Source organism: Alligator mississippiensis, chromosome 1 (genome assembly GCF_030867095.1).
Source record: "Alligator mississippiensis isolate rAllMis1 chromosome 1, rAllMis1, whole genome shotgun sequence".
In the NCBI taxonomy this organism is placed as follows: domain Eukaryota; kingdom Metazoa; phylum Chordata; order Crocodylia; family Alligatoridae; genus Alligator; species Alligator mississippiensis.
The window spans coordinates 233,621,036-233,642,960 of record NC_081824.1 but is presented as its reverse complement, the minus strand read 5'-3'; the positions used below and the strand labels follow the sequence as shown (position 1 = coordinate 233,642,960).

At 45.8% G+C, this 21,925-nt stretch overlaps 1 protein-coding gene across 4 annotated transcripts in view; it reads right to left on the bottom strand.

Annotated features, from left to right (window-relative positions):
• SYNDIG1 (synapse differentiation inducing 1) overlaps nt 1-21,925 on the bottom strand; it is a 175,371-nt gene that overhangs the window by 73,219 nt on the left and 80,227 nt on the right. Inside the window, exon 5 of one of the 4 annotated variants that reach the window (XR_009458940.1) lies at nt 14,230-16,304. The exons of the other annotated variants lie outside the window; for them this stretch is intronic. The gene's annotated coding sequence lies outside the window, so the exon portion shown is untranslated. Of the gene's footprint in view, nt 1-14,229; nt 16,305-21,925 lie in introns of those variants that run through there. 4 annotated transcript variants of the gene reach the window in all.

Here is a 21,925-nt window from a genome sequence, read left to right as displayed (position 1 = left end):
ATAGAAAATATATGTAAAAGAGAGAACTAATGCTCAGCGCAGGCACTGGTAATATGTATTCTAGTGAATTTTATGTCAGGACCAGAAGGCTCTTTATTACATGGCTTTCTTCTTTACAGCTCCCAACACTGTAGCAAATGCATATTTTAGATTGTAAACTTCTACAGTGCAATCTATGTAAATCACAAAAATAAAGCCCATGTAATGTCCCTCTGGGGCACTCACAGACCGACATCATCAGCACTATAAAAGCCAGGGGATGCATTATCACCTCTTCTTCATGGCTTTGCTAGGAGAGTTGGGAGGGATGGCTGGAAGAACTTTTCCTTATGTGGAATGTATCTTCAGCTGCTTCCCCTGAACCCACCAACAAAGTGAACTAGCATTAGAAACTGCTAACTCCAGAAGAGGCACTAGTGGTTAAGAGCTGCATGATACATCCTGTTACTGAGATTAAGGAGAGAGTGCTGGTGACAGGCACTGAGATGCTGCTGAGTCACTAGCCAGGAGTGCTTCACCAGCATCCACTATATTTGTGTTGGCCACTATTTTATGCTGGGGACACACAGGAGCTGTGAAATAGCGAGGTGCTGTAATATCAGTTACCAGCATCTCACAACCCTCACTGAACTGTCATGGGAAGAGGTGTCACCTTGCAGTTGTTTCTCATACAAAAGGAAACGATGGTGCGCTTCGGTTTCTGGAAAGCAAATGTGCTCGCTTCAGTGCTGAAGATGCCCTGCTGTTAGGGAGATTCATGGCTCAACAAAAGAGATTTTCAGAGGTCTGGGGAGAAGTGGATGGAAGGCCCACCATCCATCCAGCATTACAATGTGGTCTTCTAGATGTTAGAAGACTCTTGCTTAAGGAGCTGATATGGTTTCTTTAGACTGCTCATTCAGGGTGACCTCACCCATAACCTCACTGCCTGGTGATGCAGAGATACCTAACCTAACTTTAAACTCTCAGTGTCATCTACCATTGCCTGTCTAATCATGGCCAGAACATATGTCCTGCTTCTTGGACAGGTTTTGTAGCCGCACTGAGCTCTGTGCTGCTGTAGTCAGGCTGTTCCCAGCATATAAACTAGCTAATTTGAGGCTAGCATAGGTATGTCTGTACTACACTGCAATGTAGACCTACTCCTAAATTCCCAGTATGAAGAAACTGCAGTCTGGATGCAGCCTAAGGGACTACGAGCCACACAAGGACATCTTCTACTGAAATACAGGGGCTACCTGATAGGGCTGGTGAAGGGCCATTTTGGTGGGAGAAGAGAAACTGGAGCACACAGGGAAAGAAAAGTAAGTTGAAGTGAAGGCAAGGAAAGGGCATCAAAACAGCATAGCAGGTAAAGCTTTTTCATTCCCCCTCTCATCTGGGATAAATTGGATTTATGACCTACAATCCGGTTGTGAAAACAGCAGCAATCAGAAGCTGAGGATGGAAGAGGCTTCCTCACATGCACTGGGTCAGCAAGTCCGTTCTTTTTGTCCTCAAATCTGCCCCTCCCTCCCCCCCGGCCTTTTCTTGTGGCCTGCAAGGGTTTTTAGTTAAGCCCAAGTAATTGGACTCAATATAGAAGTAATTGGATGAAATTCAATTGGTCTGGGTTATATAAGAGGTCAGATGAGATAGTTTAATGGTGCTTTCCAGCCTTAAAGGCAGTGTGCTTCCCTCAGCAGAATCAGGATTGCCTTGGGCTCCCAGGCACTGCCTTTCCAACCAGTCCCACTCCCAATGTGATTTTCTGACAGAAACATCACACTTGCCCAGGAGGAATTGGAATCACCAATCCAGAAACAAAGCGATTGGAGGAAGCTCCACAAGCAGAGCTAGTTTATGAGCCATGAAAGCATCATCACTGGTGAAATAATGGTGGCCTATTGCATCGCACTGGAAGGCATTTGCCTCCTGCAAGATGGGTTAATGGAGCCTGACTAGGTGTTTGTTTGACCCGTCTTTGCTTCTAGGGATATCAAAGAGTTCATCTGCCATGGGAACATAGGCTGTATCACTTCTTCCTACAGAGTCATGGGAATATTCACAAACATGACAGATCACTAAAGTGAACTCACGGCATAACCCTCCTGTGTGCGCGCCCCCAGAGTCTAGTCTGTGCCTATCCACAGAGGATATGACCAGATGCAGTCCCTCTTAGTGGGGGGGGGGGGGGTGGCTTTAACTGAAGTGGCAACAGCACATTTTTCAGTTCCAATGGCTCCCCAGTTCGGTTCTGGGGTGTCAGACAAGATGGTTCGAGTTCTTTGCCTCAGTGTTCCTAAGCGAGGGGCACGACAAGTCTCTCACTGGGGTTGTAGAGAGGCAGCAGCAAGGCGCCAGACTACCATGCGTAGACCCTGAGATGGTGCAGAGTCACTTGAAAGAACTGGATGCCTTTAAATCGGCAGGCCCAGATGGGCTCCATCCGAGGATGCTGAAGGCACTGGCCGACATCATCTCAGAGCCACTGGCAGGAATATTTGAATGCTCGTGGCGCACGGGCCAAGTCCCGGAGGACTGGAAAAGGGCCAATGAGGTCCCCATTTTCAAGAAGGGGAGGAAGGAGGACCCGGGCAACTATAGGCCAGTCAGTCTCACCTCCATCCTTGGCAAAGTCTTTGAAAAAATTATCAAGGCTCACATTTGTGAGAGCCCGGCAGGACAAATTATGCTGAGGGGAAACCAGCACGGGTTCGTGGCAGGCAGATCGTGCCTGACCAATCTAGTCTCTTTTTATGACCAGGTTACGAAACGCCTGGACACAGGAGGAGGGGTGGATGTCGTATACTTGGACTTCAGGAAGGCCTTTGATACGGTATCCCACCCCATACTGGTGAACAAGTTAAGAGGCTGTGACTTAGATGACTACACAGTTCGGTGGGTGGCGAATTGGCTGGAGGGTCGCACCCAGAGAGTCGTGGTAGATGGGTCGGTTTCGACCTGGAAGGGTGTGGGCAGTGGGGTCCCGCAGGGCTCAGTCCTTGGACCGATACTCTTTAATGTCTTCATCAGTGACTTGGACGAGGGAGTGAAATGTACTCTGTCCAAGTTTGCAGATGACACAAAACTGTGGGGAGAGGTGGACACGCTGGAGGGCAGGGAACAGCTGCAAGCAGACCTGGACAGGTTGGACAAGTGGGCAGAAAACAACTGAATGCAGTTCAACAAGGAGAAATGCAAAGTGCTGCACCTAGGGAGGAAAAATGTCCAGCACACCTACAGCCTAGGAAATGACCTGCTGGGTGGCACGGAAGTGGAAAGGGATCTTGGAGTCCTAGTGGACTCCAAGATGAACATGAGTCGGCAGTGTGACGAAACCATCAGAAAAGCCAATGGCACTTTATCGTGCATCAGCAGATGCATGACGAATAGGTCCAAGGAGGTGATACTTCCCCTCTATCGGGCGCTGGTCAGACTGCAGTTGGAGTACTGCGTGCAATTCTGGGCACCACACTTCAAGAAGGATGCGGATAACCTGGAGAGGGTCCAGAGAAGGGCTACTCATATGGTTAAGGGCCTGAAGACCAAGCCCTACGAGGAGAGACTAGAGAAACTGGACCTATTCAGCCTCCGCAAGAGAAGGTTGAGAGGCGACCTTGTGGCTGCCTATAAGTTCATCACAGGGGCACAGAAGGGAATAGGTGAGTATTTATTCACCAAGGCGCCCCCGGGGGTTACAAGAAATAATGGCCACAAGCTAGCAGAGAGCAGATTTAGATTGGACATTAGGAAGAACTTCTTCACAATTCGAGTGGCCAAGGTCTGGAACGGGCTCCCAAGGGAGGTGGTGCTCTCCCCTACCCTGGGGGTTTTCAAGAGGAGGTTAGATGAGTATCTAGCTGGGGTCATCTAGACCCAGCACTCTTTCCTGCTTATGCAGGGGGTCGGACTCGATGATCTATTGAGGTCCCTTCCGACCCTAGCATCTATGAATCTATGAATCTATGGTGGCTCTCACATCAGCTGGCCAAGCTTCCTGGAGGCTACAGACAGCAGGGTTGATACAAGCAGAGCCTTCATCTCCCCAGGGCTACTGGAGTCACTGGTAATGATCACCCCAGAAATGTTGATGGGTCTGTGGAAATATTAGGGTGTCTGATAAGGCTAGGAAACAAATGGGCATGGGATTGAGCCACGTCAGAGGGAAATCTCTTATGCCTAAATCCAGGCTTCTTGCTGTTAACCATCTGTCACAGATTTTCCCTGTCATGCTCTTAAATTAGGTATTAAGTGCAAACAGCAGCAAAGACAAAAAAAAGTAGCAGCCTAATTGAAAAGATTTGAATGTGCTAATGTTTTCTAAAAATCCTGCAATAATTCTTCCTGGACAACAGCCAGAGAACCCATGGTTACTGGTGACAGCAGAAGCTGAGAAAGGGAACAGCAGGAAGGTGTGAGGTTGAAGCAGGGGCAGAGGAGGAAGGGAATGTAACTGGCTTGTTTTTAATTTCAGCCACACTCTGGTGACACTAACTGCCAAAAAAACCTCAACAACCTTATTATCATTGTTAGGTCACATGTTTGTACTCTGGAAAAGTGTGGGACTACCTATCCTGGACCAGGACCCCATTATGCTGGATCCAGTACAAATGCAGAGCAGAAGGCAAGCAGCACTGCCCTGGCGAGCAGTACTGGATTATTAGTGTTTACCATGTGTATTCCAGTAGCTCTTGGACTCAGTGAGGCCCCTGGTGCTGTACAAACACATAATGTGAGACAGTCTCTGATGCACAGGGTCAGATGCTCAGAGGTATTTGGGTACCTGAATCCCTTGGGTATCCATCTCCAATGGGAGTTTGGAACCTCTAAGGAGTTGGGCCTAACAGCCACATTCTCCAAGCTGTGGCTGTGGAGACTGGGTGCTTTCCTTTGTGGTTGCTCAATGCTTTTGCACCCTACAGCTCCCAATAAGTTCAGGTGGGGTATCCCATCCTCAGCACTTCCTGAAAAAAATAGATCAGTTGGGCACACAAACTATGAGCACCCAAAAATCTGAGGCTACCTGCGACAAGTTGGGCCTAAGACAATTGATGCGCAAAGAAAACGGAGAGAGACAGCAACTGGCCATCTTCCATTTCAGATCCTTGATACACTTCCCACTTTGCACTCTTCACAGACCAATAATTCACAACCAGACCCAATGCACACTGAAGACTTTTGGAGGCTTTTCACTGATGTTGCTATGCTTTGGACCAGGCCTCTGAGGAGAGGGGAGTATGAAAATCACTAAAGCATATTTTAGTGGTGATAATCCTTCAAGCGTGTTAGAGAACATTGTGCCTATCTCTAATAGGGTTTTCTTATAGGGTTTTCTTGTTTACTATTTGAAATAACAGCTCTGCAGTGGCAGACAAATGGACTAGATGAACTTATAGGTCTCTTTCTATCTCTAATGTCTATGATTTTATGAGTCATTTCAGCCAAAAAAGAGGAGATGAAATGTCAGAATGAAGCTAAAAGACATGACATCATGGTTCTGTTTCCTCTCTCTGGAATTAGTAATAAACTAAATTATGCTGCACCACTTACCATTAACAAAAAAAAATCTTTAACTTGCTTTCTTTAAAATATGTGTCTCCCCTCCTCTGAATCAATTTACTAACAAAAATGAATAGGCCTTCTCTTGCATACACAAAATAGGACAATTTGGACTTTGAACAAGTAATATAATTTTATGTATTACAAAACAGCAATATTTTCAGCCATTTGTAATACTGAGTGACAAGTGAATGCTTTGCTGTAGTTTTCAGCTGTGCTGTTTCCTTTGGCTGTTCAGAACAGTGATATATCTTGTTGGGTTGAATGCAGGGATTCACTATGGTCCCTTTGGGGCTGAAAGTACAGATTTTCATCACTTGGGCTAAAGCTTTGCTTCAAAGGCTAGGGTGGACTCAGAGCATTTTATAACTAGCCTAACTGAGATCAGAAGGCAAAGACTTTACAGCATGAGTTGGGCTTGCTTTTCCTCATGGCTCAGAGTGGTGGCAATGGGGAATTTGTATTTTCTAGACTGCATGCAAGTGTGCTGAATTTGTCTGTGTGCTTTAAGTTTGTACGAGGCCACAGTGGCCTGACTTGTAATAGGACTTGTTGGCATTTCCCTCAGTTACACCATTAGAAAATTTGGTATCACTAAAGAAAATGTGCCGTGTGTCCAAACTGTGATCTGCTTCTGCTGCTTGACAAGTCATCTGTATTCTGTGGGTTGGGGAGGCCGCCAGACTTGCAATGTGAAGCATCCAGATGCAGCCATTTAAGTTCTATACTCTGTAGCTCATCTCCTCTGCACATCCCCTCACACATCTACATCATGGCCCATCCAAAACATGAAGGAGGCTATGAGCTATGTCTGGCTGAAAGTAGAGAGGGGCCTATTATCCCATATACCAGTTCTCCCCTGCAAGAGGATAGCTCCAGGGAAGCTGGAAGGACGAGTACCCAGGGAAGTGGAAGGGAGCTATGCACAGTTTGTAGGGGTTCTCTGTACCCTTCCCCACCTTAGGCTATCTTCTATTGCTGTGGAATCTTAAGGATACCCTGAACTTGACATTTGGGTAGCCCTGGCCTAAACCCCTAAGAAAGTCCTGCAATGGGTGGTGTATAACACTCCTACCTCCATTTTACTAAAGAAGTACAAAACAGCACACTGTAATCACTACACTGATTCAAACCCTTGCAGTATCACCATTCCCTCACTTTTCCTAGGTTTCTTTTATTAAATGCATGTGATCATCCAGTTGCAGAGTGATAATTTTCAGCAGGAACGTTTCATTATATATCTGCTTTTCTTGTATTCATCTACCTCTAGGCAGACAGCTGTGGAAATGCAGACAAAATGACTGCCCTTAATTTAGAAACACTGTAGGATAAAAGTGTAAAATCTTAGGCTGGGGTTCTCAGTGCTGATCAGGTTTTGAGAATTTTGCCTTTAATACAAAAGAGTACAACAATGGTTGAAAGCTGCTGTCTTCAGGGATTCCCCCCACTCCTTTTCCAGCAACACAAACACACACTGAAGATTTCAGTGGAAGGTGACTTGGTAGAGTCAAAGTGAAGATGAATATAATGGGCAAGGTTATTTATATTGCTAATATAGCCACCTTCTGCTCAGCCTGGAGACCCTAGATGCCGTATGTTACATTTAAGAGATAGCAGAAGGGGAAATTCTGATTTACTTAGACATAAGATAATGATGTCTATGTTTAATTAACAATTGGCAAAATATGCTATGTACAGTGGAAGGCAAATTATTGTCACCCTAGCAAATCATGCTAACACATAACACTTCTTCATGGTGGCAAAGTCATTATGGCCCTGACTCAGTAATGGGACTGCTACAAAACATGAATTTCTGCAGTCATAATAGGACTGTATAATAAGTCAGTATGCAAACAAGAGGCAGAATCTAACAAGGAGCCATCTGCCCTCACATTCTGTGAGGTGCTTGCTGAATTATGCAGTGCTGGTGCAACCTTTTGTGAACTCCCCTGAAGGAGGGGAAACGACAGACTGGCTGAGTGGCTCTAAAGAGGCCATACTAAAAGGGGGTGGCTAGCTTTGCTACAGGCAGGGATGGTTCTTGTTCTATCACAACCACCCCTTTCCCCCACAGTGAGTGCAGTGACTAGGTCGGATCCAATGGTTAAGAGCACAGCAGAGATCTGGGATTCTTCAGCCACAGTCAGCTATTCCAACCTGGCCTCTGGATTGGGAAGCAGATATGTGGAAAATGGGAGCCATTTTCCAATTCATGTTCACACCTTCATGGGCTCCTGCTTTGTCTGGTCTCCTAGAAAACACAGGGTAAGTCTACTGCGCTACTGAGTCCCACGCTGTGGCCCTTCTCCAGCACCACCCCTCCCCCACCCGCCGATCGTCCATATAAGAAGCCTGGTCTATCCCAACACTAGAAAAAGCATCAGGGCCAAAAATCAAACATCTCACATTCAGTTCCCCTGCAGTGCATTTGGAACCTAGCAGGATGGTGTGGGTGCAAGGGCAGGAAAGCTTCCAGCCAAAATCCCACAGTTCCCTGGCCCTGATTTTCTCCCTTTTGTGCCCCACTTCTTTTCTTATGCTACAATGAGAGCCAACCACAGGAGGTCTCCTCAAAGCCCTTCTAGAAATCAGCCAGCCCAATGCTTATGTCTCTTTCTGTACTTCCAGAGCAGTCACAGCCTGGTAGATATAGATAGGGAAGGGTGGCTGATGTGGGTGGGGTTTGTTGTTGTTGACCCTAAAGAGAAGTATTGATGGACCCAGAGAGGTCCATGTATATGCGTGCTGGGGGCAGAGTTTCAGAATGCTTATACTCTGACTAGAAAGACAGTTGTGAGGAAGGGTAGTGCCATGGCTGTAGCTTTTGCTGGGCTCAGGAGACATCATTTCAGTTCCTGGCTCCACTACAGACTCCTGGACTGGGGACAGAGGTTACACATAAACAGGTTTAAGTGATGAGAAACTAGTTTAAACCTGTAACAGAACAGAAGTTCAGTGCACATAAACCAGTTTCAAAATGGCTGAAACTGTTTTAACTAGGTTGAATGTAGTATCAGACTTAACTGATTTGGCACAAACCAGTTTATGAAACTTCTGTCCCTGGTTTAAGTTAAATCACAGTCCCCCAGCATCCCAGCATGCTTTCTGGACCTGGGCTGGGCCCCACCCCTCTGCTCCCTAGCTGGAATAGTGAGGGCTGGCTGACATGGTGGTGGCAGGGGGCAAGCCTGGCTGGGGACACAGCCCAGTCTGCAGGGGGGGTCTGCAGCAGGGGACAGCCCCCCCAAGGCAAACCCCAGCTGGGGTCTGGAGCCAGGGAGGGGGGTTAAACACCCCTTCCCTCACTCAAATTTACTTCTGGCTGCAACAAATCTCAGAGGCATCTGGAAGCTGGAAGAGGAAGTGATGAGCAACCCTGCAGAGTCCTGCTGCTGTAATTCTGGACTGCAAATTCCAGAGACCTTGTGAGTAGCAGGAAGAGGAGGTGAACACAACCAGAGTGCCCCCTGGCTTCTGGTCTGAGCCACTGCAGGCGTATGGCTGCATTCCCTGAATCAAAGGTAAATGTTTGTTCGCTTCTGTTTCAGTTTAAACTGTGCAGTTTAGGCTAACCTGCAAAGACTGAATTGATTCAGCCTCAGGCTATTTGAATGTCTGTACCTAGCCCTGCTCTGACCCTGCCCACAGTGGAGTTCCCAAGCGTTCCTCAGTGGAGGTTATGTCCATAGGAGCACAGCCAGGAAAACAGAGCATCCCACTTATCCCCTCAGTGCTCCAGGTCCCCCTCTATAATATGGGGACAAATATACTTCTTTTTTCATGTCCTTTGTCTCTTTGTGACTGCAGAACCACTTGTGATGGGGCCTGGCTTGCAACAATTTCAAATTTAGCTTCTGACTAGAATTAAGCTTTGAAGACTCAACTACACTGACTAGGAATAAACATCCTTGTAGCTCTAATATACAATTGCATGTTGACTGCCTCCTTCCTTCCCAGACATGTGGAGCGAGCACAGATTATAGCAATTCTTCATCCTTAACTGCACTGCCTTTGGCATTCCCTTTCTATAAAGCAACTAATGAATAGGAGGCTGCTTTTCAGAAGCTCCAGACCAACTCAGAAACAAGAGCCCCATTGGCTTTTAATGGAATCAGTGCCTCTGTTACACTGAGGAGCATTTGAAAATCCCACCTCCTAAAGGTAAACAAGGACGCATGCTGTGGTTTGGGGCAGCAGGATCCAGTCTCTATGGTACAAACATATGATGGTGATCAATATGCTAGAGGTAGCTCCTGGTCTTGCTCTGCTCCACTGAACTGTTCAAGGTAGCCATCTGGCTCATTGTAATGCTGTTGTTTAAGACCTTCAGGGTCATGACTTAAATAGGCCATCAAACACAAATGTTTTTCTCTTCCTCCATGGCCACCATTTAGAGGGCTAAGTGCCAAGTAGTAGATGGCAGTGACATAGGGCCTGGTTCTGAACACAGCTGCTCACACATGTAGTCCCACTAAAATATATGTAACTAGTCTAAAGTCTATATAACCAGGTTGATTAGGGGGTTGTTGTTATTGTTTTTTTTTAACTGATATATTTATACCATTGGGATCCCTAATGTAGACACAGTCTTACCAATATAAATGTATTTTCTTGTATTGAATGTCCCATATGGGGAGAGATGCGTTTGGGCTTTTATACTTTTGAAGACTCCCATGGGACTGTTGGCTAGCAAAGAACTAAGGGGTAGTTCAGAAGCTTGGATGTAATCTTACTTTGTGTGTCACAGGCTGAACAGGAAACTACAGTGCATAAAGCAAGACATGAGTCACTGGAGAAGGTTATTCTTTATGATCTGAGCGAAGGGATGCGGAGAACTGGAAGTCTGCCTGTGTGCTGAGTAAATGACATTAGCCACTGTGGAGGAACCATTCTGAATGGCGTTACTTGGTGTCAGACATGACGGCTCCTAGGGCTATTTGGCTCAATACACCTATGCTGATAGCTGAATTGGTGACAGGAACCTTCCTACTAGCACAAGTACATCCACACTGGGAAGGCTACACTGCTATGATTAACTTGCTGTTGCTAAAATAGTACAACTTTTGTGGGCAAACAAGTCCCAAGGGCTTGGGGGACTGGACCATCCCTTGATCTAGGGTTTGATCCTGCTGCTCCTGGAGACAAGAGGAAAATTCCACTTGGAGTTAGACCGGGTTCTTGGAGCCAAGAGAAAAAGTCAAAGTCAGAGCAGTTAGAGGTTGGGTGCTGTTTGGTACAGAAAAGAGGAAACCTGCCACAAGATGGGGAGGGCTTTGTGGTACTTGGACACACTTTCCTTCCCCTGGAAGCTTTGTAGATTTGATCTCAATAAATGGACTGCAAGTAAAGCTCAAAGTGGCTCTGGATGGCACTGGAAGTCCCATCAACTCCAGTGCTGGCAGGAGCACTTATAGCCCTGGATTTTATTTATCGCTACTTTATGCTTCAGACCATAATAACAAATGCAACTTAAGTCACTGCCATTATGATGTATGTTAAAGGCTGTGTCATGCTGTTAATCAGGGGCAGGACATGTTGTTCCAACACTGAGCAAGTGCATTTTTTTACAGTATCCTTAATGTGACCTCTTCTTGGTTCTGTGAGGAGCGCTGAGCAATTTCAGTGTGCTAACAAAACTGTATGGAAAGGGATGGAACCATGAATAATACTGAACATCATGAAAATTACTTGGTTTTGCTTTTCTTTTTCCTGCATGCTCTTGAAATTTGACAATAGTCCCCAGTTGACATCTTTGCATTACAGTAGCACTTAGAAGGCCTGGGCAAGGGTCAATGGCCCATTGCCCTACATAATTCACCATGCCAGGGCAAGAAACAAACTTTGCCTAAAAGATCTACTGCCTCCATAGACAAAGCAACATTACTATAGTCCTCAGTGCACAAGCAAGAACCTGAAAGGCAGAGAGATATTAGGTGTCTTGCCTTCACTCATGCAGAAAGCTCCTTAGCAAAGTCAGGTGCTAAAATTCAATCTCCTGATTTCCGGGCTGGTGACATACCCACAGGACCCTCCTCTGAGTACTCCATAAATGTCACTTGAATCCTGTTGATCTCATTTTTCTCTGCTTCCAATGCTTTCATGGAGTGAAGTGTTCGAAAATATTAATTCTTCCACTGTGCTCAAGAAAAGAAAATTATACTACTGATTCCCCCTGATAAATCCAACATAGAACAAGATTAAATATTCAGAAAATTCCACCTTCTAATTAATTAATAAAAGGAAACTACTACCATTTAGTACTATTCTGGCTAAAGCATGTAGAGACCTACTGGTACTCTTTCAGCTCATCTTTTTATTGCTGATCAGGGATCAAGGAATAAGACATATAATGTAGTTTCTACTATGGATAGAGTTTTCAGAAGAGCCTAAATCCCTTAGGTATGCAAAGTCTATTGAACTGGCATGCCATGCTTCTAAGTCACTTAAGTGCTTCTGAAAATTTCATCCTAGTAAAGAACATTTTTCAAACAATTGTGTCTTGCTTTCATCATAGCCAAAAGGGAGGCCTTGAAACCGCTCCCAAACCCTGATACTGCCTGTTCAGACTTGGTTCTATCCTTTCTCCTGCTTTTGTAGCATCTGAGTACTTTGCAATCTTTAATGCACTTCTTCTTATGGTGGAGTAGCTCAGAGTTATTAACTCCATTTTACAAATGGGAATATCAAGGCTCAGAGGGGCTGAATGAACTGTCCAATGTCACATACAGCATTTGCCATAAAGTACAGAATTGAACCTAGGTCTTCTGGGCAACAGACTTGGTGCTGACCCAAGGACTTGTGGCCAAAACTTTGACCTGTCTAGCCAAAACTCCTTAGCCTTGGTTCTTTGCTGGTTGAACAATTCCTGATGAACAATGAACTCCAGAAGTACTGCTGCCCCCCCCATGACACCTCCCAATAAATTAGTAATGTCAGGCAACCTCACCCCTTCCATTGTTCCTTGCCATTTCATCCTCATGGTACTCCCTAAATTAATGCTGTTCCCTTCCCTATGTGCACTGATGCTTTGCAGCCCCCCTTCAATGAACCAGAGCATACCAAGACTCACAAGCAGTGCCCTCTTCTGAGCTGACCCAGGGGCTAGAGGAATCAATTCTCCAGACACCTCTACTCTGAGTCATGGTAGTACCATGGCTGTCACTGGGGCTGCTCCTGAATAGAAGCAGGAAGGCATGACTGTAGTGCTCTGTGCTCAGCTCACATTAGGATGGTGAGCTCCACCACATGCCCAGGGGTCTTGAGACAAGTGAGGTGGCTGGTTCCTCTCTGACTCCCCTGTTATGCTAATGGGAAGGAGTTTTCCAAACCCTAACCCCAACCTCCAATAATCTGGTCAGTTGCACCAGATGACACAGAGATGGGAGCAGAGACACAGCTCTGCCTAGTTCCAGACAGGATTGTCTCCATTATGACTCCTGCCCCCGTACCAATGCCTGAAACTGTGATCATGGGATCCCCAACTTGGTCTGCATGTAGAAGACCCCAACTGCCTCCCACCAGCACACTTGTGCCCCCCTTAGGCAACCTCAAATATAGAATATTCTGCTGAGAGACTTGCCTATGGTTACACAGAGAGTCTGTGATAGAGCAAAGAATCGATGATCTCCCAAGCTCTGGACTAGGGCCCTTGCTTCTGGATCATCCATTCTCCAAAGCAAAGCCTACTGTACATTAGGGGTGTGTGAAGCAGGCCCTATTCAATTCGGATTCAGATTCAGTCCGAATCAGGGACAGCGATTCGATTCGTTGATTTGGATCACTGTCCCTAATTCGATTTGGCTGAATCCGAATCTGGAGATTTGATGCCGATTCAGTGAATCAGTGATTCGGACATAGAAACAGCTTTAAAAGTTTTTTCTGCATACTTTGAGGTAGCATGCACGGCTCGTGATTGCTGTGATGCTGGGGCAGATGGAGCGTCCCACAGGAGCTAGGGGGCCCCCCCTGCGTACTCGGCAGTGAACCCAGAAATAGACCAGAAGTACTTCTGGTCCACTTCTGGGTCTGCCGAGGAGTGCGCTGTGGGCCCCCCCGGCTCGGCGATCGGCTGTGGGGGGACTCCAGGTGACTCCTAGACCCAGGAGGCACCAGTCATTGAACTGGGGGAATTGCAGGGGGGCCCCTGCATACTCCCTGGGAGACCCGGAAGTGGGCCGTAAGTGCTTCTGGTCCACTTCTGGGTCTGCTGCTGAGTGCAGTGGAGAGCCACCCACACTTCTGTGGGATGCTCCATGCACCCAAGCATCTCAGCATTCATGAGTCCCCTGCTTCCGAGAGGTATGTAGAAAAAAACATTTAAAGCTGTGTCTATGTCTGAATCTCCAAATCTTTCCAAATCTCTCCAAATCGATTTTGAGGGTTCCAATTTGATTCGGGAAGATTAAAAGTTCCTCTGATTCAAATCAGATTTGGAGATTCGGCCACTGAATCGGGCCGAATCTCCACTAAATTGAATCAGGGACCGATGCTTTGCACAGCCCTACTGCGTAGGAGAGAATTGAGACTCTTCCTCTTTTCCTGAGCTGTTAATATTCTTACAATTCCTTCCCTCTAGAATGAAACCTGAATGCTTTAGGATTTCTTCAGCCCTATGAGGTTGTATATAAAACAAATGATGAAATGTGAAAATGTGACTCATAACTCATATCAGTCTGGATATGGGGTAGGTTTTAATGCCACCAGCATGGTAGAGGGAACGAAAAAAAGGTCATTGGCGCTTTTTTCAGAGCACACAAAATATTCCATTAGTTTTATTACCAAGAGTACATTAAACATCACATGCATTGGTATGTGCATTATAATGTCATGTATTCCTCTGTAGGCTGGAGATATGGCAGGAGGCTGAGCTTAGCAAAAGGACTATTTTGATTAGAAACTGTCCTTTTCTTTTGGAATGATGTAGTAATATTAGTTAATGAACTAATCTTTCACTTCTGACGGTGCAGATTTCAGTTGTCTGAGACAAATGAATTGAGTGGTAGAACTGGATGACTCAGGAGAGTGGTAATAAGCAACGGAGAATTTAATCTCTAGGTCACTGGTCTGAAAATTACTAAAGTTGTTAGGCACCAAAAGTAATTACCACAGGACAGCTATTCAGCACCTTGAACTGAGGCAGAGATTCAGGAAAGTGTGTGCATTCTCTCACAGCCTTGTGAGCTTGGCTAGACACAGGCTTTGCTGGAAACGTTGGCAGCTCCCCTGTTACTGCTGTGGTTTGATCATTCAATCAAGGTCAGAGAAATAAAGTGCAATCACAATAATAGTAATATATTTTTGTTGCTGCATTTGGGTTTTGGTTGTAGAACTTTAAATCAGTCATTGCTCAAAGGAATCAGCAGAGATTTTCCTTTGAGGGCTCCAGCTATCTGGAGTTGGGATTTACAAAATAAAAGTCCCTAGAAGCCTACAGCAAGGCACCTGTTTAGGGAAAGGGTGAGTATCCTGCAGCTTCTGTCGCATCCAATGAAAGTGTCTGGGGACCCATCTGTTGTAGGAACGATTATTATTTAAATTCTTGAATGGAATCATATGAAAGTTGATGTTGAAGGCCTTATGGGGGTCCTGTCTGCCCAGCAGTGGCATGTTCTAGCACCAAGGGACTTGAACAGGCCCCACTCATACCCAGAGGCATACTTCAGTCCTAGAAGCATGTAGGTGAGGCTGCTTCAGGCCTTGTTCTGTGCCCAATCTCAGACTCCAGCAGGCCTGAGAGTGGCCCTTGGGGATGAGTCCAGAGCAGCCTCCATGGAAACTACTGAGTTAGATGTGCACAGTAGAAAGTGGGTGGTCGGGGCAAAGCAGGGCCTTGGTGCTAGGAATCTCTGATGCTGGGAATGGAGTGAAAAATCCAGCTCATTCAAAAGGCTGTGCCTCTATCGATAGTGAGGATTACCCAAAGAGTTCTCTCTCTTTGAGCAAGTGAACCTGGCTGGACCATTTGCAGCTCACCATTTTTTGTGAATGCCTTGCACATGCAGTGAACCAAGGGCATAATAATAACAACAACAGCAATGAAAATGACAACAATAATAACACATATAATGTCCCAATGGACACCATGATGGAGTTCCAGTCACGGACCAGGACTCTTCTGTGTTAGGTACTGTATGACCACCAATCAAAAAACTTGGGCCCTGCCACAAAGGGCCCACACCCTAATAGGGTCTAAGCCCCTCACAATTCAATTATGTAGTTATGCACAAAAGCTGGCCAGCTGTACATATAATGGAGAATGGTTGTTTGGTGGTGGGGAGGAGCGGGGGAAGGGGTAGTTTTGGTTCTCAGAATATACATTTTCAGAAGGTGGAATCAGACATTCCAGGTTGGAGCAAGATATGGAGAGCATGCATCTTTTCCAGTGTAAAGCCATTAGAATCAAGCCTTCCTTCAGGAGTACTTTCATCAGCTCTTTGAAACTGGTATCTCAAGCGTAATTTCAGGCAATCAAATCTTATTGCTGGGTGTCCAAACCTAAAAATAAATACTCCAGTCCAGCACAAAAAGCAGCCGTGAGATGAGCAGGGGACATGCACTGCATGTCTGAGATTAGACTCTGGCTCTGGATCTTTGGTGTTAGGCACAGGCTTCTATTAGAATGGAAGGAAGATGCTCCGGCATTTGGCAGATTGATGAAAGGTCAATGTTAAATCTTTACTGCTGAAAACTTCCATTAATTTTATTGCTCTATATATTAAAGATCAGGTGTGGGAGTAGATTCCTCTTGGCAACATGGGGCCATCCTTGCAAAAGATGAAAGAAAACACTATTACATAAACTAAATCCAAATAAATGCTCAGAGGAGAAGAATGTTGCCTTTTATTTCTTTATCATGGAAGTACTCAGGGAAGATAATTTACCACTTACCATCTATGTTTTCCTGAGGGTCCTTCACAACTATTGAAACACTGTCTGAAGTCACGCCTTGTTGTTTCCCAGGTAATAAAGGCAGACAGCTGAAGGCAGCATGGACAGAAGACTGGGCAGTTGTCTGACTCTACCCACCACAACTTCCATTTTTGACTGAAAAGAGCTAGGCAGGTGCAGTATCACAAGAGGGTGAGAATCACTGAGTATGCAGAAAACTTGAGATGATCTGCCTTTTTAGCTGATATTTTGGCATGTTCCATCCATGGTGCAATAGAAGTGGTAGAGCTAAGATTGGGGCTCCATGGTACTAGGTGCTGTACAGGCACACCATGAGAGACAGACCCTGTGCCAGGAAGCTACAAACTAAAGATGGACAAACAGTAAGATGGGCAAGACAGGCACTGGGAGTGCTATATTTCCATATTAGAAATGGGGAACTGAGGCTTAGAGGGACTGGCTTGCCCAGTGTAACAAAGACAGTCATTAGCACAGACAGTCATTAGCAGAAATGAACCCATCTCACTTCCCAGGCGAGTGGCTAATGGCCATGACACTCTCACTTCCATAATGCATACTTTTGGGACATATGGGAAAGATGTTATTAATGTCTGAGCACTGGATGTCTGCATTACTCCTAAGTGGTGAAGACCGGAGTGAATTACACAGGCCCCCTCCAACAAATATGTATAAAACATTTGTGCTACACTGTGACATTATTAATCCCCTGTGTGTTGTGTGCCAAAGAGGGAAACAATCATAGAAATGCTTCTAAAAGCATGCAGGTGTGATTTTTCATTCTCCTCCTCTTGGAAATGTCAAACTGCCTGATCAATACATAGCTGAAACCAACCGTCCTAGCATCACTGGTGACTGAGCTAGGACATGTGCCACCAGCTGAGGATCTGTCCCCTGGCATTCCTCAGCACTGGCTAGAAAAGGAAGAGAAAAATGTTATTTGATAACATTCAGAACCCTGAAAAAGGATTTAAAGGAGATTTTCCATGTATAAAAATGTCATGAGTCTAAAGTCTGATATTGCAGGTCATGAGCATAAGGACATCTTAGAGCAGTATGCAGATTAAGGGCAGTGTGTGCCATTAGACATTTGGGAAACCTCACTCTCAGCCATGTAGGGAATCTACTCTAAGCCCCGTAAGCCTGCAAGATACAAAACCCTGACTGCATCTCCAGACCTTTGTTTTCTTATATTTCAGCCTGCCATAATTCTCCTCCTGAGGAAATTCTACTTTTAAGGGGGGAAGAGGATGAAATATTATCTGGAGGATCATTATTATTTATTAATAAGGCAGCTCTTTAAAAGCTCCTCACAGGATTGTGATTCTAGCCCCAAGCACTACCTGACAGAAACTATCACATGGACAATACGAGTCTTTGTTGCTTAAACTAAACAGCTAAGGACCAGATGCTCTGAGAGGTTTGAAATCAATGAGTTAGATGCCTGACTAGCTTGAAGCATCAAGGCCTGCATCTACGGATAGCTGCTGTGGTCGATTTGTGGGCCTGTTAGATGAACCAGCTAGTAGAAAGAGGCCGTATCTATAAATGAGTATTGCTGATTAACATCTTTTTTGTGACGCTACTGCACAGTAGCCTAATACTACTGTACAGTAGCGTCATGTCATGGTTATTGCCATGTGACACTACTGCGCAATAGTATCGGGCTAGTACGCAATCAGCATCTTGTATAGACATGACCAGAGACAAAAAGCCAGAGTGTGGTTATGTGGGGTGTACCATGCCCAGGGCCATGTTTGAGCAATTGGACTGCATGTAAAGTCATCTGAAGGTTATAATATATACAGTTAATTTATCCCACAATTATTCCCAGGGTTTCAGTGGCATCATAGAAATGAGAAAAGGGAGCAGCAATCATAAGTAATAGAAGGAAAAGAAAAGGCTGCGGGGTAGGGAAAATATGTCATACCCAGATACTATTTCAGTATTTGGTTCATAAGTGTACTTAGACACCCAAGTATGATTTATTTCCACCCTGTTCAAGCCCCTGAAAAACAGTTAATGCAAAAGGTTGGCTCCTCCTCCTCCTTGCTGTTTTTTGTGACAGTCTTTAGGGTCAGATGACAACATATTACAAAAATCAATACATCAAAGAATTTTCAAGATGTGATCAGGGTGGAACAGAATTACACTTAAGCACTAAGGGTGCTTGTACACATGATGATGTTACCATGTACATGTGATGAACATTTCCGTGTGCGGCTTAATGATGTCATACTTGACATGTACACAAGTTTTGGGGGTTTTAAATGAGTTTGCATCATCACAAACTAAATCACATCCCAGTGTAGTTTAGTTTCCAATGTTGCAACTTGGAATGTTGCAGCCATTAATCTCTCAGCTTGCTTTCCAGCTGTGGGAAAGGCAGGCAGGCTCCACTGAAAAAAGGATTGGGCCCCTCACTGCTTCTGCCTTCAGCAGGTCCCTGTGGCCGCCAGGACACCTGGGGCTGCTTGGGAATGGACTAGCTTGCCTCTAGGGCAGTGCGGGCAGGAGGCAGGAGGGAAGCTGGGTGTGCTGGTGGCTGGAGAAGGCAGCAGGGATGGTGCATGAGGTGCTGGAAGGCTGAGTGGGCTTGAAAAAGAGTTGGATTTGGTGCCTCCCAGCTGAGGCAGCACTTGGCCCACTAGCAGCCCATCCAAATGGCCCTGGGGGACACCGCTGCTGCAGAGGGAAGGACCAGGGTCTCCTGCTGCTTAGGAGCTGCTTGGCCTACCAGCAGGTTGTCCCCTGCCACGGGAGAGGTGGGCAGGCTCTACTGAAAAAAAATAAAAAGGATTGGGGCTCCTGATACCACAGGGCAGTAGGGTAGTAGGGGGTGATGTGCTGCTGGAAGTGTACCCTGGCAGATGGATATTACACCAAATTTTAACCCACTTGTCACCACTGAAAAACCTGTATTGATAAAAGTTATAATTTAGACATACTCCCTCATTTAGAAGACTACAGAAGTTCAGAGCTGGTCCCTCAATTAGGGTGGTTAGTTGACTGGAGAGACAAAGGGTCTGCAGAGGTAGTCTACTGCGCCACAAAAAAGTTTATTGTTTAGTTCTTCTCATTCATGTATGCCTGTATTTCTTAAACCAGCTGATCACTACAATACCAGGCCTGTGTCGAGTGCTACCTATTGGGTAGGCACCATCTTCTTAGTCTGCTCTGGACCCTTGATTCCTTGGGCATCTCTACACAGTTGTCCTATCTCTTGCTTAGTGACAAAGTAGCCTCTGCCTGGTATCTGTGTCTCTGCTTATGGCTCCAATATGGAAATTGCCTCATCATGAGTAGCCTTCTGGATCCTTACTGAAGTCAGTATATTTTAGAAAGGGCTGTAGGGCTTGGTGTCCACATTACTTGAACTGTGACAACTCTTCCACTTTGGGGTTAAGTCACTGGAAACTCCCCATGGCTCCTTGGGTGCTTACAGAAGTGGAAAAAAACAAAACAAAACAGTGTTTTACTTTCAGCTTGGCACGCCCCTGCATTGAGCAGTGCATGCCCAGAAGAGGAGCCACATCAGTTTGACTGGCTTGCCCAGAATCTGTATAGCTCACATGCTTCAGCAGGGCTTTTGGGGACTTTAATCTAATAGCTGATTGAATCAGCTATTAGACAACAGTGCCAAAAAGCCTCATTGAAGTGCACAAACTATACAGATGCAGGTGAGCTGAGTCAAACTGATGTGATTCCTCTTCCGATAAAGTGCCTTTTTCCTCCACATCTGTCAACACTGTTAATGCCCTAAGATGAAGTACTGCCCTACTCTGGGTTCTCTCTGCTCTGCAGGAACTGTTTCAAAGGCATTGGTCTCTTCTCGTCCTTTGGCCTGAAGGGCTGCATCATAGCGGACCAAATCCATTCTAGAATGTCAGGAGATGCTCCAGACTGCAGACGGGACAGGATGCCTCTGCTGGGGGGGTTCAGTATTGGGCTCCTACTCTCTTCTAGACAGTACTGGGCCACTAATGCAGCAAGGATGTGGGGCACAGGAGGAACCCTGAGCAGCTCAAGGTACTATATAACTGCACACTTGACAATAGCTGCAGGCTACCCCAAAGTTTTAATGGGCAGAACAACTGTGGATTTTAGGGAATTCTGGAAAAGCCTGACTGCTTTCTCTCTTTTAGGGCAGTGGAAATCAGGCCCCATAGAGTGCTTGCTGCAGGCAGAAGTAACTCTCTGGTGCCTCCTTCTGGTCCCCACAACTCAGCTAGCTAATACTGTGAGATCACTGCTGCCCTGGCTGGGTCTGTGTGTGTGTGGCATGGCTCTTTTGTCCAGAGAAGTCAGGACACTGCCCCTCCAGGTGGGGTTCCCCACCTGGAGGGACATCAGAGATGTTTGGGAGCCATGTGTGTATCAGGAAGGTTGCTACCTCTCCTAGCAATCCAAATGTGTCCTCTCTTTTTTTGAATTTGTTCCCAAGGTGAACCCCTGCTTGTGCTAACTCACTGAGAAGGGGACCAGGAGGCCATGCTAACATACACTGCCCTTTCTCATAGTGGGAGCTACCATACACTGCTCTCTCCACCTCCACCTGTATCACAGCACATAGCTCTCTAGTAATCCCTTATTATTAGCATTGCATGAGTGCCTGCCAGTTACCATTAAGACTTGGTCCTCTGTGTGCAAGATCCTGTACCTGCACACAGTAAGAGGCACTCACTGTTTCACAGAGCATGCAGCCTAAAGGGACAAGGGAGATAAAGGGTGGGAGGAAATGTAACTGTCATCAGGCACAAAGCCTACAGAAGAGAGTACAGCCCTTGGTGACTCCTAGAAGATAGGTACCCACAACCCTGGGAAGCTTGGGGTACTGGAGGAAAAGTATGTGAATAAAAGTGCTGTGCAAGGTCATCTATTCTGCTTCCTCAACTGTTATTCCCAGCCTTTCAAGTGCTAATCTCTGCAAGCCTAGTGTGCTAACAAATTGTATATATGTATATATGCATATGCACATATATATGTAAATAATCATGCATATGTAAACAGGCACATCCACACCTACAGCCAGAAAGAGAAAGGAAGAGATTATCAAAAGAACTGGCAGAGGCCTCTATAATTAAGGCTGCCTAAATTCCCCAGTCTAAACATTTAGAACTCTACTATACGTGAGCTATTTGGGTTGATATTTCACTTAACAATGACTGCTTCATGAAAATGCATGCCAGTTTCTCCCTGGGGCACTGGGCAGATAAAGTCATGAGTTCCTGGGAAACACTCAAGGTAGAATCCTCAAACCCTCAGTTTGCCCAAAATGGCAGTTCTCTAGTCAGGTTCCTACTGGGTGCAGAGGCTGAGCCTGGTACGTACAAGCATACCTGAGCTTGAGCATAACAAGAGCCAAGTCCTTAGGACATTTGCCAGGTTCTATGCCCCGTTCACCTACAGAGGTTTTGAACCTGTGTCACTCTGATGCCCTAGCATCATAATGTAAATACCAGCTCAGGCTTTATCCAAT